This window comes from Hypanus sabinus, chromosome 12 (genome assembly GCF_030144855.1).
Source record: "Hypanus sabinus isolate sHypSab1 chromosome 12, sHypSab1.hap1, whole genome shotgun sequence".
NCBI lineage: Eukaryota > Metazoa > Chordata > Chondrichthyes > Myliobatiformes > Dasyatidae > Hypanus > Hypanus sabinus.
In genome coordinates, this window is record NC_082717.1 from 12,807,116 (window position 1) to 12,827,429 (window position 20,314).

A 20,314-nucleotide genomic window follows, 5' to 3' on the forward strand; every position below is an offset into this window, starting at 1 on the left:
CCTCTTCCCAATGGTATTAGCAAGAAAAGCACACGGCCCAGATGGCCGGGATTAATAAGGACTGGCATCGTTTTGATTGACTGAATTGCCTTATTTTATGGGGCAATTATTCTATGAATCATTCTCTGAAGCAAGGCAAGACATCTTCTGAGCCCACCTTGTCCATCCCACGCCATCACCACCAGTACCAGAAAACTTGTCGGTCTTTGCTCTGCCCATTCGGAGCTGTGGTTGAGAACAGTTACAGCTCTTCTACTTCAAAGAGTGTTTATTCATCGAACCAACTTGGTTCTCCAGCGTGCTCCGCTGTCAGCATAAGGTTCTTTTTGTTTGTTTGGAGAAAGGTCCCAGTATGTTGCTTCAGACTGTTGTCATGTGAAGCAGCTTGGGGCTATTTCCCATGTTAAAAGGCGCTACATAAATGCAAGTTGTTGTCCTGGAAGACAACTGCGAATGAATAATGCTAGCAACATCCACATCCTGGGGACAAATTGTCAAAAATAGTATTCAACTTGTTGTGATCTTATTTACGTGTCAGCCATCTGCCCTGCTTCAAGATAGTTTTCAGGGTTTACAGAGGCATCTCATCTGATTGGGAAAGTGGGCCAAGGAATGGCAAATGGAATTTAATTTAGATAACTGTGATGTGGTGCATTTTGGAAAGTCAAATCAAGGTAGGACTTTCATAATGAATTGCAGTTCTTGAAGTGAGTTGCAGAACAGAAGGATCTAGGATGTTGGTTACATGAACCTCTGAAGTAGCATTGCAAATAGACATAGTGGTGAAGAAGGCTTTTGGCATGCTGATCTTCATCAGTCAGGACATTGAATATAAACTTTGTGATGTTACGTTGCAGTTGTATAAGACACTTTTAAGACCTTATAGAGTATTGTGTGTAGATCTGGTTGGCTACCTAAAGGAAAGGAATCCTGAACCAGGGTGAATAAGCTCACTCACTGCAACCCTGAAATGATTACTAAATGCAAACTGTGGACTCACTTTCAAGGACTCTACAACTCATGTTCTTAGTATTATCTTTTTTTTGTATTTTCACAGTTTGTCCTCTGTTGCACGTTGGTTGTTTTTCATTGATTCTATTGCATTTCTTTGCTCTACTGTAAATGCCTGCAAGAAAATGAATCTCAGGGTTGTATATGATAACATTTGTGTACTTAGATAATAAATTTACTCTGAACTTTGAAGATTGAAAGGGTAAAAAGGAAATTTACAAGGATTTTGCCAAGACTTGAGACCCTGAGTTATAAGGAGAAATTGAATAAGTTAGGACTTTATTCCTCAGAGTGTGGGAAAATGAGGCGAGATTTGATAAAGGTTTACAAAATTATGAAGGTTATAGATAGGGTAAATGCAAGCAGGCTTTTTCCACTGAAGGGGTGAAACTAGAACTAGAAGCAATAGGTTATGGTGAAAGGTGAAATATTTAAGGAGTACTTGAGGGGGGTCTTCTTCACTCAGAGGGTGGTGCGAGTGTGGAATGAACTGCCAGCAGAAGTGGTGGATGCGGGTTCAATTTTAACATTTACTGTCAGAGAAAGTTGGATAAGTACATGGATGGAAGGAATATAGAGGTCTGTGATGCAAGTATGAGTCAATGGGACTGGGCAGAATAATAGCTTGGCTTGGACTAGATGGGCCAAAGAACCTGTTTCTGTCCTGCATGACTCTATGATGGTATGGCATCATTTGGAATATTACATTCTGCTTTTGACATCCTAGTGTAGGAATTAGCTTTATTTGTCTATGTACGTTGAAACATGAAATGAGTCATTTGCCGTCAATGAGCCATGTTCAGGGGGCCATGACACACTTCACTGTATGTATTAAAGTTTGATGTACATGTGACAACTAAAGCTAATCTTTTTTAACATGCAAACATTGTCTGTATCCCATAGATCAGTGAACAGGCTTGGGTGGTCTTTGTTCTGGACTGGACGCAGTTTACCATTTGTCCTCTCGATTATCTCTGGCGAGAAGCTCACTGACGGTGGGTGGGGAGGGCTTGGCGGTGAGGTTTTACCATTTGTTTTCTCGATTATCTCTGGTGAGGTTTATTGTCGGGGGAAGGGGTTGGTGGTGGTGTGTGATATCGCGACAAGAAAGGCGAAGATACAAAAGGCCACAGAAACTGTAATCTGGAGCAACAGCCAAAGCACTGGAGGGACTCAGCGGTCAGGCAGCATAGAACATGGAACATGGAACATGGAACATAGAGACATAGATAGACCTATCATAAATAGACATAGAACATAGTACAACACTGTAGAGACACTTGGCCCATCATGTTGTGCTGATTTCTTAATCGACTGCAACATCAATCCAACCTTTTTCTCCCACATAATCTTCCATTTTTCTTTCATCCATGACAGTCTCTTAAATGCCCTTAATGTAACTACTTCTACCACCACCCCTGGCAGCATGTTCCACTCACCCATCACTCTCTGTGTAAAAAAAACTACCCCTGACTTTATTCATTCTTAATGTGCCGTGTTGTATGATGGTGGGTAATCATGGTCTTGACCATAATAGCTCTTGGCCAGTTTTTCTACAGAAATAGCTAGTAATTGCCTTCTTCTGGGCAGTGTCTTTACAAGATGGGTGACCCCAGCCATTATCAATACTCTTCAGAGATTGTCTGCCTGGCGTCAGTGGTCACAAAACCAGGACAGGATATACACCACCTGCTCCCATGGCTTCATGTGATCCTGATCGAGGGTGGGGGGGAGAAGCTAAGCAGGTGCCTTAGAGTGATCTGCAGAGGGAAGGAGTGCTTGACACCCCCTATCTGCATCCCAATACCCACTACCCCTGATATCCCCTATACTTTCCTCCCATCACTTTAAAACTATGTTCTTTCTATTAATCATTTACAGCCTGGGATAAAATATGCTGGCTATCTATACCTCATCAACTTGCACACTTCTATCAAGTCTCCTCTCACGCTCCTTCACTCCAAAGAGAAAAGCCCTAACTCACTCAACCTTCCTCATAAGACGGCCTCTCTGATCCAGGCAGCATCCAGGTAAACCTATGCCCCTCTCTAAAGCTTCCACAACTTTCCTATAATGAGGTGACCAGACATTAACACAAGAATCTAAGTGTGGTCTAACCAGAGCTTTATAGAGCTGCAGCTTTACCTCATTCCTCTTGAACTCAGTCTGCCAATGACTCCTCATCTCTGGACAGGAATAGGCAATCAATGTTTCCAATCTCGACCCTTTGTTTAGACTGAAAGAAAGGAGGAGAGAGCTGGTATAAAGTGTTAAAAGAAAAGGTTGGAATAGGAGCAAGGTTGGAGGTTGAGAAAGGTGGTTGGGACTATGATGCAGCCTCGCTTGCCAGCAGTCCGGACTGAGGTTGTTTCTTGACCTGAAGATCAGGGTTTGCTTCCTACCATTTCACTGTCATACGAAGGAGTTGAACTTCCAAGGGCAGCCGTACTTGAGGAAGACACTCCATATCCAATTCACAGAGTCAAGAGCATTTGTGAGGTAGAAGAGGGCCATGTATCTCCGGGAGCCAGTCGAGGCCTGGTGGCTGAAGTCCTGAGTACTTGAGTCTGTGAGACCACTGGAGGCTGGAGGCCCGGAGACGGCCTGCCCTGAGGTTGGAGTCCATCTATGAGTGTGAGTGGGTGGGTGGGAGGGAGGGAGGGAAGGGGCTTGTTTTCCTGCCTTGGTTTGTTTCATTGCTGTTTCTGTTGCTTCTTTGCTGGGCATTATGGGCATGCTATGTTGGCACCGGAATGTATGACATTTGTGAGCTGCCCTCTGCACACCTTTATGTTGTACTGTTTGTTAAAGCGAATGATGCATTTCCCTGTGTGCTTCAAAGTACATGTAATAAATAATTGAATCTGTATCTGAGTACACAGATGAATCAGATTGTAATTGGGGAGTAACATCACAGTTACTGGGAGAAGACAATAGTGGTCTGACCCACCCTGAGGCGGACAGAAGAGGAGCATCTTTGTAGTCTCCCTCCTTGAGGTAGTTGTATAACAGCTCCTCTGAGTCACTGTACTGCATGGTCTTCCTCCCATCCACTCCTGAGTGTGTGTGTGTGTGTGTGCGTGTGTGTGTGTGTGTGTGTGTGTGTGTGTGTGCGTGTGTGTGTGTGTGTGTGTGTTGTGTGTGCGTGTGTGTGTGTGTGTGTGTGTGTGTGTGTGTGTCTGACTGCGTATAACAGTGTGAATAGGAATTAGTGTGTGTGTGAGAGAGAAAAATATGTGAGTCAAAGCACACATACACATGCACACACAAACATGCACTCTCATATTTACATACAAAATCACACACTCAACACACATAATTTTTGCATGTATACATTCACAATGGCTCTCTCTCTGACACACACACACACACAGAGCTGTGCACACTCACACTCTCACAGACATGCACACACAGTTTGACAAACACACACACACACACACACACACACACACACACAAATGCTACCCCTCCCCCACCCCGTGGAATGCAGCCGTTTCTCCTTGAGTAATTAGGAAGTTCCTGTCACCCTGTGAGTGCAAAACATTCCAATCACCCCACACCCATCCCCAGCATGTACTAAACCAGGCACTTCATCAAAACCACAGGATCATTAACCCTTGCAATGTTGCTGAGCCCTGAGCACCAGGGAAGAGAGAAAAATTAACTTTGCTGAAGGCCATTCAGTCCAGTGTATCCATTCCAGCCCTTTGGCTAAATAAAATGATGAACCCCACATATTTTTCCCTTCCCCAGCCTTCATGTGGCAAAGACAGTGAAATGAATTTACGAGGGTCTTGGCCTGAAACATTGACTGTCCATTTTTCTCCGTAGGAACAGCCTGACCTCGAACAAGATAAAGTGGCGGTTAGTGCAAGGCCTTACGGATCAAGGTGTTCCAAGTTCAATTCCAGCGTCCTCTGTAAGGAGTGCGTACGTCTCCCCCATGACTCTGTGGGTTTCTTCTGTGTGCTCCGGCTTCCCCTCACAGTCCAAAGCTGTATGTTAATTGGTCATGGTAAACTGTCCTGTAATTGGGCTAGGATTAAGAAAATGTGTTGCTGGGTGGCATGGCTCAAGCAGCTGGAAGCTCTAAATAAATAAACAAAACAACAAACAAACAAAACATAGAACAGTACAGCACAGGAACAGGCCCTTCAGCCCACACTGTTGTGCTGAACCAATTAAAGGTAACTAAAAGGCCAACTAAGCTACATGATGTCCTTATCTTTCCATTTCCCTCAATTTCTGAGTCCCTGAAGCACCTTCTCACCCAGTCTGGCAGAGAGAAGGAGGCTGTTTTCTACACTCAGACTCCGCAGCAAGAAGGGGTGGGGGGTTAGTGCTGGTGCTCTGTGCACTGACATCACACAAACAACACAGAGAGTCATTGAGGGATTGCTTTCCATCCCAACAGTTCTTGTCCTAATGCTATGGTACCTCATGACTGATGGTGAGGGAGGGGGGGTCAAAGAGATTGTTATACAGATGGGAGGGATTACTGACAATGCAAAGAGCCCTGCATATGTAATGAGCCTGATAAATTTCTCCAATGGGCGGAAGATAGACCCCAATGATCTTCTCAGCAGTCCTCACAATTGTTTATGAGGACTTGTGGTCAGACGCCTCGCAATTTCCATGCTAGACGGTGATACAGCTAGTCAGGACTCTCTTAGTGATGCTCATGTAAAAATCGTGTAGAATGACAGGGGGAGAAAGCCTCCCTTGCCTCAACCTCCTCAGGAGATAAAGACGCTCCTGTGCTTTCTTGACTAAAGAGGTGGTGTTGAGGGACCAGGTGAAATCATTCATTATGTGCATTCCCAGAAACACAGGGCTCCTAACTCTCACCACAGAGAAGTGGTGTATGTGCAGTGAGGAACGGTTATCCTGCACCTTCCTGAAGTCCACAATCACCTCTTTGGTCACGTCCACATTGAGACTCAAGTTGTTGTGCTCACACCATTCTACCAACTGCTCTACTTCCTCTCTGTACGCCGTCTTGTCGTCGTTGCTGACGAAGCCAAACGTTGTTGTGTCTTCACTGAACTTGATGAGCCTGTTTGAAGTGGATCTGGCACTGCAGTCGTGCTTCAGCAGCAGGTTCAGCGAGGTGGAACTACAGACTCTTCTGCCGATCCAGTCTTCCACCAGCGCTTTCTCTGTTGCACTAGCTTCCAACATTTACAGTCCATAGCACGGAAACAGGCCTTTCAGCTCACCGAGTCAGTGCTGAACTGTTCTTTTGCTTAGTCCCATCTACATGCGCCCGGACCATGGGAGGTGTACCTGACTGGGTTACTCAGAGAAATCGGCGGTAGCAGAACACTGCATTCACATCGGCCAAATGATTGACTTTGACGGCACGCATTCTGCCACCAACGTATCATACTCACCATGCTCAGCAGAACACTCCAAGCAACAACGTAACAGGGAAACAAGCCCCGTTCCTCCCTCCCTAATGTACATACGCGGTCCTCTAACTCTAGGAGGCCATCTTCAGCATCCAGTTTCCAGCGGACACGTGGATTTGTAGGCAGTGGCCTATGAAATTGATTTGCAGTGACTCACTGACTTGCAGCTCCGGCCTTCGACCCTCAACATCTGGACCTTTGATTGACCTTCAGGTTTCAGTATTTGATATTGTCCTCAGGACTCTCAGATGTTGACAAATCAGGACCCTGAATGAAGAGCAGTGGATGCAAATTCACCAGGATCCAAAATGAATGTCAAACTCTGCCAGGAAGGGCCATATGGCTTTAGGATTAGAGTGGAGATTGTCAGAGAACCAGTGGAAGGATTGAGTTCAGGTCAGTCTCCAATGATTTATAGTGCATTTCTAGATTACCTCCAGCATATTGCCAAGGTACTTAAAGCTACTGACACTCTCCACCTCATAAGGACTGGCTTATGGAGCTCTGACTTCTTCCTCACATAGTTGATATTCAGCTCTTTGGTTTTGTTAAATGAGAGCTTGTTGTGGCAGCAGGAATGGAAAAGGCTACTGAAAAATGGTGGATACAGCCCAGTCCACCACAGGCAAAGCCCTTACTATCAATGAGCGCATTTTCAAGGTGCACTGTGACAAGAAAGCAACATCAAAGACACAAATCATCAAGGCCGTGCTCTCTTCTCACTATTCCCATTCAGCAGGAAGTACAGGAGCCTTAAATCCCACACCACCAAGTACGTGAACAGTTGTTACCCTACAACTATCAGGCTCCTAAACCAGCATTACTGAAATAACATCACTCACCTCAACACTGAACTGATTCCACAACCTATAGATTCACTTCAAAGAAATCTGCAGTTCATTTTCTCAATATGTTTAAATTTTCTATGTAGAGTATTTGCACATTGGTTGTTTGTCAGTCTTATTATGTATGTTTTTTTCTATAAATTCTATAATATGTCTTTATTTTTCTGTAAATGCCTGCAATAAAATGAGTATCAAGGTTGTACCTATATGGGGACAGATATACACTTTGATAATAATTTGACTTGGAGGAACTGGTCAATGGTAGCTTGATGCTATCCTTCCTGTAACATCCCCTGTCAGCAGGTTCTGCCTCTGCTACTCTCACCTTCAGGGGGTTCAGGGTTCGAGGCCTGTTCCTCAAGTCAGGTGGGGGAATGCAATGGTGTTGGGTGCTGCCTTTAGAATACCTCATTAAGTCGAAGCCCCTTCTGCCCGTTCTGACGGATTTAGAAGATCCCACTGCATAATTGGAAAATGAAAAAAAAATTAGATCTCCCCTGTGATTTGGCTACAATTCATCCCCAAAGGCAGATTACCTCATTGTCGCAGCCTGGCTTTCCACTATGATTACGTGTCAATCCCTGAGAAGCAGCTCCAGGTGATGTGAGCTCATAGGAGATGTGATGTAAGCTGGTCTCCCTCGCCTGGAAATTTCTGCCTCTCCGAGGGAAAGATCAGAATCAGGTCATTCAGTTCATCAAGTCCATTACCCATTTAATTATGGCAGATTTTTTTCCAACTCTATTTTCCCGTCTTCTCTCCATAATCCTTTACATCCTTATCAATCAAGAACCTATTCATCTCTATTTTAAGTACACCCAATGACATGACCTCCCCATTCCGTGGCAATGAATTCCAAAGATTCATCGCTCTCTGGCTGAAGAGATTTCTCCTCATCTCTGTTGTAAAGGGATGTCTGAGGCTGTGTCCTCTGGTCCTGGACTCTCTTACCAATGGAAACATCCTCTCCACATCCACTCTGGAAAGGCCTTTAAGTCTCCAATAGGCTTCAGTGGGATCCCCCTTATCTTTCTGATCTAGTACAAGCCCTGAGACAAAAAAGGTTCCTCATACATTAACCCTTTCATTCCTGGGATCAGTCTTGTGAACCTCCTGTGGACCCTCTCCACTGTCAGCACGTTTTTTTCTTAGCGACAGAGCCCCAGCTTTCTCACAATATTCTAAATGTACATCATTTCAAACACCATTACTCTGAACTGATACTACTCTGTGCAGGCTCACTTTCAGGGACTCTTTATAATTCATGTTTTCAGTATTTTGTTGCTGCTCGCACAGTTTGTCATCTTTTTGCACATTAGTTGTTTGTCAGTCTTTGTTTGTTTATATATAGTTCTTTATTGTAAATTCTATTATACTTTTTTCTGTAAATGCCTGAAGAAAATAAAATCTCAAGGGAATGTATGATAACATATATGTTCTTTAATAAATTTACTTTGAACTTTGAAATGTGGTCTGACCAACCACATAAAGCCTCAGTGATACAAACTTGACAAAGGGGTAGAGGGCCAGGTCTCTGACATTTCATCCATGCTGACTGAGTTGCCTTGCTGACATAATGTTGTTTTCCCACATTTGACCCATATCATGGCAACATAGTGATTAGCATAAAACTTCACAGTGTTAGCAATCGGGTTTAAATTCCCATCACTATCTTTGTGACCATGTGTCCTAGAGTCATAGAGTCATAGAAAAGTACAACACAGATACAGGCCTTTCTGCCCATCTATTCCATGCTTTACTACTTAAACTGCATAGTCCCATCGACCCGCACCCGGACCATAGCCCTCCATTCCCCTGCCATCCAAACTTCGCTTAGATGTTGAAATCGAACTCACATGCACCACTTGTGCTGGCAGCTCGTTCTACACTCTCACCACTCTCTGAATGAAGACGTTTCCCCTCATGTTTCCCTTAAACTTTTCAGCTTTCACCCTCGGGATCAATAAAGTATGTCTGTCTGTCTGTACGTCTTAACCCATGACCTTTAATTGTAGTCAAACCCAAACTCTGTAGAAAACCCTGCTTGCATTTACCCTATCTATACCCCTCATAATTTTGTATACCTCTTCAAATCTCCTCTCAGTCTTCTACATTCTCAAAAACACAGTCCTTATTCAATCTTTCCTTATGACTCAGATTCTCCAGAACCAGAATCATCCTTGTAAATTTTCTCTGTACTCTTTCAAACTTATTTACATCTTTCTTGTAGGAAGGAAATCTGTGGGTTTCATCTGAGTGCTCTGATTTCCTCCAAAGTTCTAAAGAAGTACAGTTTAGGCTTAGTAAGTTGTGGACGTGCTGTGTTCCTGCTAATAGCATAATAAACTAATCGGCTGTCCAGCACATTCTTGGACTGTGTGGTTGTTGATGTCAGTGAATCACTTCACTGGATGTTTTGGTGTTTTAATGTATGTGTGGTGAATAAAACTAATCTCTTTATCTTTAGCTTTCTGGATGGGCTAGGGCAAAAGGCCTGTTTCTGAGCGGTATGACTCTCTGACTCAAAGGTTCAAAGATTCAGTTTATTGTCAAAATGTGCATGTACAATACAACTCCGATATTCATCTTCTCCAGACAGCCATGAAATACAGAAAGAAAAGTCATCAGCTCCCACAACCAGCAAGAAAAAGAGAAAGAAACAAAGATTGCAAACCCCAAGTTTCCCCCAGTCCCTCCCCACAGAAAAACCCAGCAACAATGGCATCAAGTCACCCTCCCTGCAGAAAAAAATGGCACTAACAATGCCCAACCCGTCACTTGCAGAAAAGAACAGTGACAATAGCATCAAAACCTCCAACCCCTTCTCCACACACAATAAACTTAACAGATCACCCACCCGTTAATCGGCCACAATAAATAAACATTTGAAAACCTGACAGAGGCCAATGTAAAGTACAGTCCAATAATCACATGAATCTCAGAATATCGAAAATGTCTTTCCGTCAGCACACGAGAACTCAGCCTCATGAACTCAGCATTTCCGTGAAGAGTGACTGTCACACCGGGTCTGCACACCGCGAGCCTGGTCGCTGACCGTCGTCACTCCAGTGGCCTCCGTTGGGAGCGATCGCTGCCGCCCTCCAGACTCGCCTCGATGCTTCATTCCTCCTCGCCACTTCCAGGTGGAGTCGTTCATGAGCCCACTTCCTGTCTCTGGTCTTTTTCATGAGTCAGCTTGTGTTCCCTGTCCTTTCCGGGTCCCTGTCTCTGATCCTCCCCACGAGGCAACTCTCTGGATACTGTGTCTCTGACTCTCCCTCAAAGAACCATAGAACACAGACAGTCTTTGAATATTTTTAAGGGTGAGGTAGATCAGTAAATGATAAATAAGGGGTGAAAACATACCAGGATTGGCAGGATATTGGAATTGAAGATCAACCATGATTTTTTTGAGTGATGGAGAGAGCTTGAAGGGTTGAATTCAGGAACAGCTTCTTCTCCTCTGCCATCAGATTTCTAAACGGACATTGAACCCATGAACACTACCTCACTGCTTTTTTATTTCTGTTTATGCACTACTTCATTAAGTTAACATTTTTAATATAAAAACTTACTGCAATTTACAGTTTGCATTGCTATTTATTGCATTGTGCTGTTGCCACATAAAAGCAAATTTCACAAAATAATAAACCTGATTCCGATTCTGAATGGCCTACTCCAGAACTGTTGTTTGTATGTCCCAGCAGGAGGATCTTTAAGTAATGGGGGAGGCTGGGCAGGAGGGAGGTCCTGCTCCACAAGTTCCCTGAACTTTATGACTCCACTTCTCTTGATGAGGTTTTACATGCTTTGGAGTCTAACATTCATAGAGGACTACAGCACAGAAACAGGCTTTCGGCCCATCTAGACCATTATTCAGCCTAGTCCCATCGACCTACACCCTGACCACAGCCCGCCATAACCTTCCAATCCACGTACCTATCCAAACTTCTCTTAAATGTTACAATTAACCGCACCTATCGCTTCTGCTGGCTGCTCATTCCACATTTTGTATTGCCTTCTGAGTGAAGAAGCACGCCCTCAGATTCCCCTTAAATATTTCACCTTTCACCCTTAACCTATGAACTCTAGTTTCTTTTTCACCCAATCTGAGCTGATAAAACCTGCATACATTCACCCTGTCTATACCCCTCATAAGTCTGTATACTCTCCTATAAGATCTCCCTTCGTTCTGCACACCAAACAATGTCCCAGCAACAGCTGTGTAAATCTTCTTTGCACTCTTTGAAGCTTTCTGTTATCTTTGCTATAGGTAGGCGGCCTTGCCACTTTATGCCAGTGATGGGAGAACATTCATCAGGGCAATCCAGAGGATCTTGAAATACCTCATGATCTTCCCATGGCTTTTGTTTACCCTTGAGGGAGGGACAAAAAAAAGTGACGGTGAGTTATACTACAACTGTTATCTCTCAGCTTTCTCAGAGTTTCCAATTACATTCCCCCCGGGGCCAGTTTCCATGTATTCTGAGATTGAAACTAATGTGTCCTTTGCACACAGGGGAAGGACTGGAGGGCAGATACCTGGAAGTCTTGGCACCACTCCATGGTCACCAATTGTCCAAGCTCTGGACTTACCAGAAGGGTTTGGCCTCTCAGTTCAATATTGCACCCACATTCTATCCATCTTTCCCTCACAGCACAGCAGCACTGAACATCCCGCTCGGCCCCGTCAGTCCATTATATGATGCTTGAGATGGTGCTGAGCTTGAAATTCCATCAAGGTTGCAGCTCAGTTTTAACTGTTTCTTTTTGGATTCTTGTGGATGGTTTGGGGATAGAGAGAGGAGTTAGGGGTCAGGTTAGGGTTTCAGGGTGAGGGACGTGGGAGAGTAGATTGAAAAGCCAGAATCTTAAATCTTATGTCTTTGCTCCCTGTTCAAAGGACAGTGATGTGGAAAAGGAGGACTCTCAGACAGGGATGTTTGGCCAACAGGCCAGTTTGGATGAAGACTGGTGGCTCTCCCAGGGTCAGTGGGTTGTTGGTGGATTCTGGAGTAGAAGTTCCATGTGGGCAGGAAGAAAGAGGCCCAATGGCTCCCTGGACTCACGGATCAGTGAAACCGGAGTTTGAAGCCTAGAGTTCAGTCCTGTGGTCAATGCTGGGGTTCGAGTCCTGAGGGTCAAATAACAAGTCTGGATGTTGACGTCCGTTGGCTGGAGCCTCAAGTCTGCAAACCTCTGTGCATTCACCGGGGTAGTGGAAGGTCCAGTGTCTGTGTGTCTGCAACTGAATTCAAGTCCAATTCCAGTCCACTTGAGGCTGGAAGCTAAAGAATAAGAACTGTTTTGGGGTTAGAGAACTGTGTATGTGCATGAGCGGGAGCTTGTTCTGCTGTTTTAGTTCCGTTGCTTGTCGTGTTCTGTGTTGATCTGTCGAGCATTGTGGGAATGCTATGTTGGCGCTGGAATGTGTGGCAACACTAGACTGGCTGTTCTCAGCATATCCTAGGGCATGTTAGTTATTGCAAAAATTATGCATTTCACTGTATGTTTCGATGTAGATGTGATAAGTAAATATGGATCACAAGCAAACAAGTAAACAAGTAAACAATGACGTTTCATTCCACTAACATAAATACACTCAGTGGCCACTTTATTAGGTACACCTGCGCACCTGCTTGATAATGCAAATATCTAATCAGCCAATCATGTGGCAGCAATTCAATGCATAAAAGCATACAGACATGGTCAAGAGGTTCAGTTGCTGTTCAAATCAAATATCAGAATAGGGAAGAAATGTTACCCAAGTGACTTTGACTTTGATCGTTGGTGCCAGAGGGGGTGGTTTGAGTATCTCAGAAACTGCTGATCTCCTGGGATTTTTATACACAACAGTCTCTAGAGTTTACAGAGAATGGTGTGAAAAACAAAAGACACCCACTGTAGTTCTGTGGGTGAAAATGCCTTGTTAATGAGAGAGGTCAGAGAAGAATGGCACTCAGAGGAGAATGGCACGAACATAACCTGTACCTAATAAAGTGGTCACTGAGTGTAGAATGAATTTTAGGAGAAAGAAACGATGGGCTGAATATCAGTACAATTTACATCTACAAGGTTCAAGCCAGAAGTGTGACAAGACCTCAGACCATTAGGCAAAGGAGAGGAATTAGGCCATTCAACTTGTTGAGTCTGTTCCGCTATTTATATCAACTAACTTTCTTTCAACCCCATTCTCCCGTCACCTCCCCATAACACTTAATGCCCATCAAATCAAGAACTTTTCTATCTCTTCACCCAATTACTTGGCCACCACAGAAGCCCACAAACTCACCACCTTCTGACTGAAGAAATTTCTCCTCAACTCAGTGTTAAATAGAAGTCCCTTAATTCTGAGGCTGTGTCTCTGGGCCGAGACACATCTATTAATGGAGGCAACATCTCCACATCAACTCAAAGTCAGAGTCAAAGTTAATTTATTATCAAGATATGCATATGTCAACACATACTACCTTGAGATTCATTTTCTTGTGGGTATTTACAGGAAAATAAAGGCATACAATAGAATTTACGAAAACTGTACATAAACAAAGGCTGACAAACAACCAATGTGCAGAAGAAGAAAAGTTGTGCAAATAAAAAAAATACTGAGAATATGAGTTAAAGAGTCCTTGAAAGTGAGACTGTAGGTTATGGAATCAGTTAAGTGTTGAGGTGAACGAAGTTCTCCATGCCACTTCAGGAGCCTGATGACTGTAGGACTATAACTGCTCCTAAACCTGGTGATATGGGACCTAAGGCTCCTGTACCTGTATCCAAGCCATTCATTATCTGCTGGGAGTGTTCTCCTCTGGCCTGGATGAGTGGAGCTTCAACTGCACTCAAGAAACTTGACAACATTGAGGACACAGCAGCCCACACGATAGGCGTCCCATCAACTACCATTCACTCACACACTCACTCCACCACCGATGCTCAGTGGCAGCAGTTTGTACAACTTATAGGGTGCACTGATCCAACTCACCAACACATTTCCCTGGACTATAGGAGGTTGAGAGATGACCTTAATGAGGTATGAGGCAGATAGATAAGTGGAATAGTCACAGTATTCTTCCCAAGGTAGGAGAGTTTAAAACTTGAAGCGTGGGTTTAAGATGATGGGGGAGGATCTAAAGGAGAGCTGAGGAGAACTTCCTCAGGCAGAGGGTGGTAGTTATATGGAATGAGCTGCCAGAGGAAATGGAAGAGATGGATACAATTACAACATTTTGGGGAGATATATGGATAGGAAAGGTTTGGAGGCCATGGGGCAAATGCAGGCAAATGGGACTAGCTCAGGCAGGCACGGTTGGCATGAATGAGTTGGGCCGGAGGGATGGTTTCCATGTTGTGACTTTAAATCCACAACCCCTACCGGCAAGGATAAGGGCAGCAAAATCACGAATCAGATTCATTTATCGCATGTACATTGAAACATGCAGTGGAACGTGTTGTTTGGGTTAACAAACCAGCACAACCTAAAGGTGTGGCGGGCAGCCCACAAGCATCGCCACACATTCTTGCGCCAGCGTAGCGAGTCCACGCTGCTCAGCTGAACAACACAGAACACAAGCACAAACGCACGCCGTCCTCCAGCTCTGGGACAGGCCTCCGGGCATCCTGGGTCAGGCTATCGGTCTTTGACTTACAATCAACTTTCAAGCTCTGATATTCAGTATCAACCCCCAGTACGCCACCTTCTCTTGAACCAGAGAGGATAACTTCACTCAACTTAATTGCCCCAACACTGAACTGTTCCCACATGGACCTACTTTCCAGGACTCTTCATCTCATGATTTCTCGGTACTTATTGCTTATTATTTATTATTATTGTTACTATTTTTTTCTTTTTTTTCTTCTTCTTTCATTTTCATTTGCAGTTTGTTCTCTTCTGCCATGTCTGCCATGTTGTTGTGGTCTTTCATTGCTTCTGTTGATATTAATGTTATTTTCATCAATTAAATCTATTACAGTTATTGGATTTCTTGAGTATGCTGGCAAGAAAATTAATCTCAGGGTATATATGGTGACTTATATTTGTAATTTGATAATAAGTTTATATTGAACTTTGAACTTCTGGAAGCTGCCTTATATGTTACACACCATCCTGACTTGGGAATATTGTCTGGGAATATTTCACGGTACCTTCACCATCATTGTGCCAAAATCTTGGAATTCTCTCCTCACGCTACTGTGGGTGTACCCAAACCTTAGGGACTGTTTTGGTTCATGGAGTCAGTCCACCAGCACCTTCTCAAGAGCAATGAGGGACGGGCAAATGATGGCTCAACTATTTCAGAATGGTCTGAATTAGGCCAGTCAGACCATTGAGTCTCTCCATCACTCCATTATGGTTGATTTATTAACCCTCTCAACCCCATTGTTCTCCCTGTAACCTTTGATGGCCTGACTAATCAAGAACCTATCAACCTCCGCTTTGAATATACCCAATGACTTGTCTTCTACATCTATCTGCACCAGTGAATTCCTCAGATTCACCACCCTCTGGCTCCATTCAAATATCCCTTGAACATTAAAAAACATACTCTCCAATGGCATTCCAAAGCCTCCAAAATATTTTTAGATAAACTTGTCAAGTACATTAGAAGTGTGCTATGAGTAAACCATGAACAGAGATATTAGGGCAGATTATCAAAGGCCAGGACCTAGAGGTGTGGGTGAAGGGAAGAAGAGAGAGTGAAGGAGAGAGAAAGAGGAGGGAAAAAGACAAAAACAGAGAGTGGGGAAGAGAGAATGAGAAAAAAGAGAAAGAGAAAAAGAGAGAAAATGAGAGAGAGAAAAGACAGAAAAGGAGAGTGGGAAAGAGAAAAAGAAAGTTAGGAATTAAAAAGAAAGAGAAAGAGGAAAAGCGAGAGAGAGAGAGAAAGATAGAAATAGAGAAAGAGTTTTGGAGGTTAAAGAAAGGTTTCTCTAAAGTTTGTGCCTAGGCAATTAAAGGCATGCCACCAATGGTGGACAGATACTCTTTTACAACCTCAGAAAGTTGAGTTGAAATTATCATCCTGATTTGGAAATACAACAACGTCCTTTCACCATCTCTGGGTCTAAATCCTGGAACACCCTTGATTACATCACCATGGGCGTACCCACACCTCGAGGACTCAGCAGTTTAAGAAGGCAGCTCACCACGACGTTCTCAAGGGCAACTGGAGCTAGGAAATTAAAGGTTGGCTCTATCTGTGATTCCCAGACCGCCTGAATAAATGTTGTAGTGTCATACTGTGGAAACAGACTAGAAAAAAAATATCAGTACCCTTGCAGTTTAGGATGAATGTCTAATCTGCTATGAATTTAATGGCACCATCAACATCTCTTCCCTCTGTGAATGGGTGAACATATGACTTAGAATATAAGGGAAATGCTGAACACATAGAGTCATAGAAAGTTACAGCACAGAACCAGGCCTTTTGGCTCATCTAGTCCATGATGAACCATTTAAACTACCTACTCCTATTGACCTGCAGTGGGACCATAGGCCTCTATATCCCTACCATCCATATACCTATCCAAACTTCCTTTAAATGTTGAAATCGAGCTTGCATGCACCATTTGTGCTGGCAGCTCATTCCACACTCACGACCTTCTGAGTGAAGAAGTTCCCCCTCACGTTCCCCTTAAAGATTCAAAGCATAATTATTATCAAAAGAGGTATAAATTAAACACCTTGAAATTCTTCCGCCCAAAGGCAGCCACAAAGCAAGAAACTCAAGTAGCCCAATTTTAAAAAAAGACCAAAATCCACCGCGCAAAGAGAGAGTGAAAAGAAACATTGTGCAAACAACAGAAGCAAGGCAACAGCATCCTGAACCTGGCTGAATCCCTGATGTAGCAGCTAGACTAGGCCCAAACCAAACCCTGGTCCCCAGTTTTCACACCAGCGGATCAGAAGCACACAGCAGCCAGATCAGTTCATAGCCCCTCTGCCACAGAGAAAGGAATGACGACTTGCAGGAGAGCGAAATCAGCCTGACACTTGGGCTTCCAAACTATCTCTGCCAGCGTTAAAATTGGCCTAGCACCAAGACCTGGATCCAGGTGTCCTGATACGCCTTTTCACCTTTCACCCTTAACCCATGTTCTCCGGTCCTAGTCTCATCCAACCTCAATGTAAAAAGCCTGCTTGCATTTACCCTACCTATACCCCTCATAATTTTGAATACCTCAATCAAATCTGCCCTCATTCTTTTACGTTCCAACAGATAAAGTCCTAACCTGTTCATTCTTTCTTTTGCAATTCAGGTCTGTTATCTAGCCTGCTTCACTATCCGATAATGTTGCAAAGTTCAAAGTAAATTTGTTATCAAAGTGCATATATGCTACCATTCACTAACTTGAAATTAATTTTCTTGCAGGCTTTTTAAGGGAAAAAATACAATACAATTTCACTAAAAACTCGACATAAACAAAAAAAACAATGAAAGTGCAAAAGAAGACAAACTGTGCAAATGAAAACAGTACAGAGAAAATGAACTGCAAAGAGTTCTGGAAAGTGAAACTCTAAATCATAGAATCAGTTTAGAGGTGTGGAGAGTAAAGCTATCTACGCCGGTTCAGAAGCCTGATGATTGTAGAGTAATAACTGTTCCTGAACCTGGTGGTGCAGGACCTGAGGTTTCTGTACCACCTGTCTGATGGTAGCAGTCAAAAGAGAGCTTCTCATGGTTCCTGGAAGTGTCTGATGATGGATGCTGCTTTCTTGTGGCCACACTCCATGTAAGTGTTCTCGGAGGTAGGAAAGGCTGTGACAGACTGAGCTGTTGCCTCCTCAACACGCACAGAATGCTGGAGGAACTATTTTATAGTCTTATAACAGCGGGGAAGAAACTGCTTGATCCTATCAACAGTTCGAGTTTCAGATCATACCCTTGTGAGACTTTTCAACCTGAAATGTACAAATTCCTATCCCTCCTGAAGATGCTGTTTGACTCACTGAGATCCCAGAGTGGATTGTTTGCTGCTGGAGGAAATCAGTGGGTCAGACAGCTCCTGTAGAGGGAAATGGACAAATGACATTGCAGGTCGAGATCCTTCATCGGGACTGGGTGAACGGATCCACTTCCCTCTAAGGCTGCTGCCTGACCCCATGTGTTTTTCCAGCTGTTTGCTTTTTAACCCCTATGATGCGCAACACTCCACCCTGCTGAAACACCTCAGCATCTTACAGGATGCCCCAAACTTCTTCACAGTGGGTGAAGTACTTTGGAACAGAGATGAGGAAAATTTTCTTCAGTCGGAGGGTGGTGAATCTATAGAATTCATTGCCACAGATGGCTATGCAGGCCAATTCAATGGGTATATTTAAGGTGGAAGTTGATAAGTTCAGAATTAATGAGGGTGTCAAAGGTTATGGGAGAGAAAGCAGGAAAATGGAGTTGAGAGGGATAATGAATCAGCCATGATGGAACGGCAGAACAGACCCAATGGGCCAAATAGTCTAACCCTGCTCTTATGCCTTACGATCTTATGGTCTTGGTGCTTTGTATACAAAACAGATTCCAGTTGACTGGTGGATCATTAATCAAAGAAAGAACAACCTTTCAAAGTCAAATAAATTTATTATCAAAGTATGTGTATATCCCTGTATACTACCTTGAGTTTCATTTTCTTATTGGCATTCACAGGAAAATAAGCAAATACAATAACTATATGAATAACTATACATAAATAAACACTCCGAAATGACCAATGTGCAAAAGAAGACAAATTGTTCCAATAATATTTTTAAAATCAGAATCGTAATTAAGTTTATTATCTCTAACATTTGTCATAAAGTTTGTTGTTTTGCAGCAGTAGTACAGAGCAATACATAAAAAAATCACAGTAAGAACTCTATATTTTTTTAATGTAGGAAACACACTGCCGGGGTGATGGTAGATGCGTGTACATTAGAGACATTTAAGCAGCTCTGAGATAGACACATGGATGATAGACAAATGTCTGTAAGTTCATTAGAGAGCATGCTTTATAAGGAAAGATAGGGCTTTATGTTTTGGAGAAATGCAAGTTGATAGAAGTGTACATGAGGATACGGGGTATAGATCAAGTGGTTAGCCAGAGATTTTCTCCCAGGCTGGAAATGGCTAATACCAAGAGGCCCAATTTTATGGTGATTGGAGGTACTGTAAGTCCAGAGTGAGATGTCAGAGGCAGGTTTTTTAAAAAGGGGTGAGTGCGTGGAACACTCTACCAGGTGTGATGGTAGAGACAGGTCTATTCTCTTAGTGGGCACATGAATGATTGAAAAATGGAGGGCTATGTAGGCGGAGAGGGTTAGACCCATCTTGAGTAGGTTAAAAGGTCAGCACAGCGTCGTGCGCTGTAAGTCCATTCTATGAGATGGTACATTCTCTCCTTGACCACGTGGCTTTTCTCCAGGCACTTGGGCGCCATGGTACCAGAGCGGTTAGTGGTACAGCTCAGGCCATCAGAGTTCAGAGTTCAATTCTGACATCATCTGTAAGGAATCTGCACCTTCTTCCAGGTGCTCCAATTTCATCCCACAGTCCAAAGACGTACTGGTCGGTAGGTTAATCAGCCATTGCAAGTTGTCCCGTGATTAGGCTAAGGTTAAATCAGGGGTTTTTGGGTGGTGTGGCTTGAAGGGCCAGAATAGCCTTATTGTACTTAGTGACATTGGTGAATAGTTTATTGTACTATTCGATGTGGAGAACAACATATCAAAAGTTGGACAGTGAATGAGGCGTAGTCATCTGCAATTGAACTGTAGGTGCACCCTTCCATCCATTTTAAGTGGAGCAGAAGTGATCCCCCATCTAGAACATAGTGATCTCTCACTGGGACCATCTGTGTGACAGCATTGTCTGATTTGGAGGTGACATAGTTCTTTATCGCTTCTGCCTGTTGTAGCTTATCCAGCTGACGCAAGATGTTCTTTGCTTCAAACAAAGACATCGGATATGGGCAGAGTTCATAGTTCATCACTTCAGCTAGCTGGACATCACCTGTCTGTGACGCAACTAGGAAACACTGGAAGAACGACGCTGGAGCTATGGTACGGTCTTCAGCAAC

General features: G+C 43.6%; 1 protein-coding gene across 37 annotated transcripts in view; it reads right to left on the reverse strand.

Moving 5' to 3' along the window:
* The window catches only part of LOC132402627 (uncharacterized), a 381,320-nt gene that overhangs the window by 347,319 nt on the left and 13,687 nt on the right, over window positions 1-20,314 (reverse strand). For 2 of the 37 annotated variants that reach the window (XR_009515014.1, XR_009514997.1), the window contains exons 2-3: window positions 10,634-10,744; window positions 8,688-10,545 (exon numbers count right to left, since the gene is read on the reverse strand). The exons of 22 other annotated variants lie outside the window; for them this stretch is intronic. The gene's annotated coding sequence lies outside the window, so the exon portion shown is untranslated. Of the gene's footprint in view, window positions 1-3,156; window positions 3,248-7,803; window positions 7,922-8,687; window positions 15,195-20,314 lie in introns of those variants that run through there. 13 more of the 37 variants (XR_009514989.1, XR_009514988.1, XR_009514993.1 and 10 more) reach the window with 10 other exon arrangements.